A 5,906-nucleotide genomic window follows, 5' to 3' on the forward strand; every position below is an offset into this window, starting at 1 on the left:
TGAGGCAGTGTAACACAGGAGTTAATATGGCTTCTCGTGATTATGTAGTACATTACCTTAGGCTTCCTTCAATTCATTATAATTACTCCATACATTGGTACAAATAATTGTTGTCAGTTTCTTAACGGAATGTCCTGGTGAACTCAAATATTGGTTGATGTGTATTAGGCCTACAATGTGTTAATGAATGTAGGGGAAGTTCTGGAAACCCAGCCGAGGAAGTGACCCTGATGTTATCACAGTAGTAACAAGTAGCACAGTAAAATTAATGGGAGCACAGTTGCATTAAGTTGAGCTTTCAAAATTCATTCACTTTCTGAGAAGTTTAAAGATCTGAAACAAACACATTCCTCGACTTCGAGCACTATCATGCAATAAGCAAATCAGTGTATTAGTAGTTTCAGAGGACTTTTTCTGGCAGGATTTAATTGCTATTACAGGCGACAGTGGGTCTAGCCATTTGAATAGATCACAAGTTACACCAACAACCCTCTGACCACATTCAGATACTAAACATTCCCATACACTGACAATTCACAATTCTCCTGTCATTAGAGTGAAGTCATTCCAGTTAATACCAACGCCCTTTCATCAGAGAGGAAGTGGGGGCTTCCTTCCTGTCAGTTCTTACCAGGACCTTGGGTGATCTGGGGGTCTGAGCTGGGTTATACCTGGCTCTGTGGTTTAGATGAGTGGGGTCTGAGCTGGGTTATACCTGGCTCTGTGGTTTAGATGAGTGGGGTCTGAGCTGGGTTATACCTGGCTCTGTGGTTTAGATGAGTGGGGTCTGAGCTGGGTTATACCTGGCTCTGGAGCCAATTCCGGGGGTCCAGTTTAGCCCTCAAGTTCCTGAGGCTCTGACGGGCCGAAGAGGGGCGTGAGAAAGGGGTGCCGTCTGACAACTCAGGGCTGGTGGCTGCCCTCGCTGGAGCTGTTACTGGAGGTAGAGCTGGAGCAGGACAGGGTGGCCTGGGGGACGCATTGGGCTGGGATGGGGGCAAGGGAGGAGGAGGAGGGGGGGCTGACAGGAGCACTGTAACACCCCTCCATACCCCCTGCCCCTGAGGGTGCTGAGGCTTGGCGTCCAGGGAGAGGGTGCGGGGGCGGAAGTGTGAGGAGGGGGAGGAGAGGGAGAGGGGGCTCTGCCCAGCCAACTGTAGCGGGAGCAAGGGCTGGTGCTGCAGGGGCTGTCGCTGTCCGAGGTCAGGCTGGCTTCTGAGGAGAGCAGGCCGGGCCGGGGGCAGCGCAGGGGGCTGTGGGGGAGGCGGTTGTGGGTGCGGGGGCAACCAGGAGAACTCCTCGAACAGGGACATCCAGGGAGGAGAGGTCCCCAGCTGGCTCCTCAGCTCCAGCTCCTCCATCCGCCGCGCCAGGATGTCCGTCACCGTACTGATGTCCATCAGAGGTGTCAATAACTAGGAGGAACAGAGGAAAGTCATTACTGTGGTCGGACAGACCGTCCTAATAACGCTGAGACAGTGGAATACAGTTCAGAGAGGCTAGACCTAGACTTGGTGATGCTAGTTGAAGGGGGGGGTGGGGTCAGGTTCAATACTGCAGTGTGTTAGTGGACCCCTGGTACTTCACCTGTCGTTGTAATAGGAGGAGAGCAGAGCACGAATCTCAGCAGACACAGCATTATCCTGCAGCAAGATACCCTCACAGGATGGGATGGGTGAGGGGGGCTAGGGTCCAGGGGGGGGGGGGGCAGGTATGTGCATTGACGGGCAGGGTAAAATAAAGTTGTGATACATGAGTTGGGGATAAATTGATGGTGCATAACGCAGGTAAAAAGAGTTCATTTAGAATGTATGAATATTAGAATTCCATTGGAGTGTAAAATTAACATGATGGGAATAGAATGATAATGGTGGGAAAAAAGGGGGGAAATGTAATTTGAGCACAGGAACAAGGGAGAGTGCAGGGAAGGTGATAGCCAAAAAGGAAGGAATGAGAAACACAAAGAGAGAGAGAGATAAAGGAAGAGAGAGAGAGAGTCAGCACGTCAGAGAAAAGAACACTTCCATCCATTATGCATAGAGGTTGGTTGGTGTGCTAGTGTGGTGGCAGGCAGCTCAGAGTAGAGTCCGATGGAGAGCTCATGCATATGTACCACCACTGTTAGAACAGTCAGAAACACGCATGTGGTTAAGGGGACTATATCCTCTGGAAATATACTGAACAAAATTTAAAGTGTTGGTCCCATGTTTCATGAGCTGAAATAAAAATCCCAGAAATGTTCCATACGCACAAAAAACGTATTTCTCTAAGATTTTGCCCACACATTTGTTTACATCCCTGGTAGTGAGCATTTCTCTTTTGCCAAGATAATCCATCCACCTGACAGGTGTGGCATATCAAGAAGCTGATTAAACAGCATGATCATTACACAGATGCACCTGGTGCTGAGGACAATAAAAGGCCACTCTAAAATGTGCAGTTTTGTCACACAACAAAATGACACAGATGTCTCAAGTTTTGATGGAGTGTGCAATTGGCATGCTGACTGCAGGAATGTCCACCAGAGCTGTTGACAGAGAATTTCTCTACCATAAGCCGCCTCCAAGGTTGTTTTAGAGAATTTGGCAGTACATTGAACCAGCCACACAACTGCAGACCACGTATAACCACGCCAGCCCAGGACCTCCACATCCGGCTTCTTTACCTGTGGGATCATCTGAGACCAGCCACCCCGACAGCTGATGAAATTGAGAAGTATTTCTGTCTGTAATAAAGCCATTTTTTCCGGGATTTTTTATTTATTGGCTGGGCCTGTCTCCCAAGTGGGTGGGCCTACCCATGGCTGCGCCCCTGCCCCGTCATGTGAAATCTATAGATTAGTGCCTCATTTATTTATTTCTATTGACTGATTTCCTTATATGAACTGTAACTGAGTAAAATCATTGAAATTGTTGCATGTTGTATTTATATATTTTTGTTCCGTATATATTTAAATGTATTTGTTTTTGTAAACCTATTAACCTATTATTAAGCTATGATTTTTGTAACCCTAAACTTATAAACTAACTAACAAATTACTATATGTTCTAGATTTATTACTAATAAATAAAAGCGGAAAGAAACTCAAGTCTAAGTGTCCACAACATATTACTGAATCATATAAAAAGTATTATGGACAATTTGGGTCGCTGTCTTACCCATTTCGTGGTAAAGAGAACCCTGTTTCGATGTGACCAGGGTTGGTTTCCGGGGCGATGGCAGCTCAATCTTCATTAAGTCGTCACAGCACTGCTTCCATTGGCCTGCAGGGAAGAAGGAAACTGTCAGTCATCTTCCAACATCCAATCAACCTGAGAAAACCACTAACGACACATCAGGAGTCAATGAGCACATGAACAAGAGCATATCAGGACCTATAGTGTAGGGTGTGTATGTCTACTCTAGGGCCAGGAGTTTTCCCCTGAGCTCACCAATGAAGAACTCAGGCCCCTAATCATGTGATCAGCCTACTTACTCATGTCATAGAACTGTTGCCAGAAGGCCTCCATCCAGCGGTGTGTGTCTTCACGACTGTCTGCTGAGAGTGTGTGTGTCACCTCCTCTCCTCCATAATGGTTACTGATACAGATACTCTGGGCCTTATTGTGGCGGTCCTTCTCTGACGCCCGTATTCTCGTCTTCTAACACCGGATACACACACACACAATCAGCTAATAGTGTTGCATTTGACCAAATGATTCAATAACCCCCCCAAAAAGATGAATTTAAGCATCAAAGCATTTATTTTCTCGTCAACTCACAGTGCGTGAATGCACTTACTGACACACAGAGCAGTGAGTGACATATATGCCAAGTCCACTCAAGTAACCTCAAGCATGAATCTGTCCCAGTTATCAGCTATCCAGGCTGTATCACATCCGGCCGTGATTGAGAGTCCCATAGGGCGGTGCACAATTGGCCCAGCATGGTCCAGGTTTGGCCCGGGGTAGGCCGTCATTGTAAATAAGAATTTGTTCATAACTGACTTGCCTAGTTAAATACGTCCCAATTGTCTCTCATTCCTCCCAAAGTGTGCACATGTTCACTTCCCTTCACTAATTTGAAAGGAAATGACTGGTATAATGGGTGGAAACTTCCTGTAGCCCCTGCCTCCACCAATCCAATGCTTTGGGAAGTAGTAAACGAGTGTACATTTCAGGAGAAAGGAGATATTATTGTGACACCCTAAAGACAGTACTCCAAATGTATTTCCCCATCCCCACCAGTAGGTGGCAGCAGTGCCCTGTTCCGCCTCACTGGGTTCAGCTTGATCCTGAGAGCAGAGCAGTCAGAGCTGCTGATTGATGCATGATTCTACAGAACTGTCTCTGTCTGAAGCTGAATGAGGACTTTTTGCTGTGGGTCAGGGGCCACCAGCTAGCATGCTTTATTGTTTCATGTTGAGAGTGTGCGTATGTGGGACGTTTTTTTTCTCCATCCACTGACCTTATTGATGGAAATGGTAAAAGCCGGCTCTATGTTAGCCTCTACATCCTCTTGCCGGTGGTAACAGAAAAGGTTTGTCCCTTTAAGGACGCCGTAGACGTTTGTCCAACTCTGAGGGTCACCTCCAAACTGCTGTGAGAGATAGAGACGCTAATTAGAGAGAGAGAGAGACATGCCTTGCTATCCTCTCAAACACACACAGACACCCTCACCTTGACCTTCAAGCAGCCGCTCATCATCTGTTGGGTCATACAGTGAGGCTGGGCAGCCAGGCGACAACACACATTGCCGTAGAGAGGCACCCAGTGTGAACACTCCTCTACAGGGAACGACAGGGGGATAGAGAGAGAAAGGAATGAAACATCTACACACACACACACACACACACACACACACACACACACACACACACACACACACACACACACACACACACACACACACACACACACACACACACACACACATAGCAGGGAATAAAGTGTCACAGCTGCAAGGTGAGCCCCGAACAACAGTGGAGTGCCCATCAAACTTTATTACAGCTGTAAGTAAGGGGCAATGAATTAAGCAGCAGCACATGTCATGGTGTCTACTCCCCTGTACACCTCATCATTGGAGTTTTACACAGCACTGACTCCAATTTATTACTATGACCTTGACAATGACTGTCAGACAGCTAACATCGTGGCTGGGAGAGGGAGGGAGACTGGGATAAATGGAGAGAGAAAGACATGGGGAAAGAGGATATCTAGTCAGTAGCACAACAATGCATTCAACCAAAATGTTGTCTTCTGCATTTAACCCAACCCCTCTGAATCAGAGAGGTGTGGAGGGCTGAGAGAGCGAGAGGTACTGAAACAGAGGGAGGGAGAGAAAGAGAAGTCTGACCCATATTTACTGTACATGGATAAACCACATCCCTACTGTGATCTACCGTTGCCCGAGATGCTGAGGTCATGTGTGCGGAAGCTGTCCTGGACGTGTGACAGTGACAGGGTGGTGTGGGCCAAGAGATGGTACTTCGGTCCCCTGTGAACAGAACACATGGCAGAGGCACTGGTGAGCTGTGTGACTGTGGTACTAAATACACACGTCGGTGTCTACGTCAGTGACTTTGTGTGGGTGTTTCGCTGCAGGACTGCATACGTGTGTCTGTATGAATGACTGTACACTACATGCCTAGAAATACGTCTCAGGGTGTGTGAATATCACTAGAGAAGTAGCGTGTGTACACAACATAAACACACTCACACCACTGTGGGCAGAGGCAGCAGCAGCGTGGCTCCTCCTCCGTTGCTGATGGGGCTGCAGGCTCCAGGGTCCATGGCGACGCGGAGCTTCTTCCCTGCCGAACGGCCCAGAGAGCTGCTCAGTTTGCTGGCTAGTTTCCGAGACGTGCTCCCTGTCGAGTAGTCCTCCTCTGAACAGCAGCTGTACATCTCCACGCGCAGCTCAAATCC

At 47.9% G+C, this 5,906-nt stretch overlaps 1 pseudogene; it reads right to left on the reverse strand.

Moving 5' to 3' along the window:
• Window positions 1–354: 354 nt before the first annotated feature.
• LOC120036513 lies at window positions 355–5,903 on the reverse strand (annotated as a pseudogene).
• Window positions 5,904–5,906: the final 3 nt, after the last annotated feature.

Source organism: Salvelinus namaycush, unplaced genomic scaffold, assembly GCF_016432855.1.
Source record: "Salvelinus namaycush isolate Seneca unplaced genomic scaffold, SaNama_1.0 Scaffold1379, whole genome shotgun sequence".
NCBI classification, from domain to species: Eukaryota; Metazoa; Chordata; class Actinopteri; order Salmoniformes; family Salmonidae; genus Salvelinus; species Salvelinus namaycush.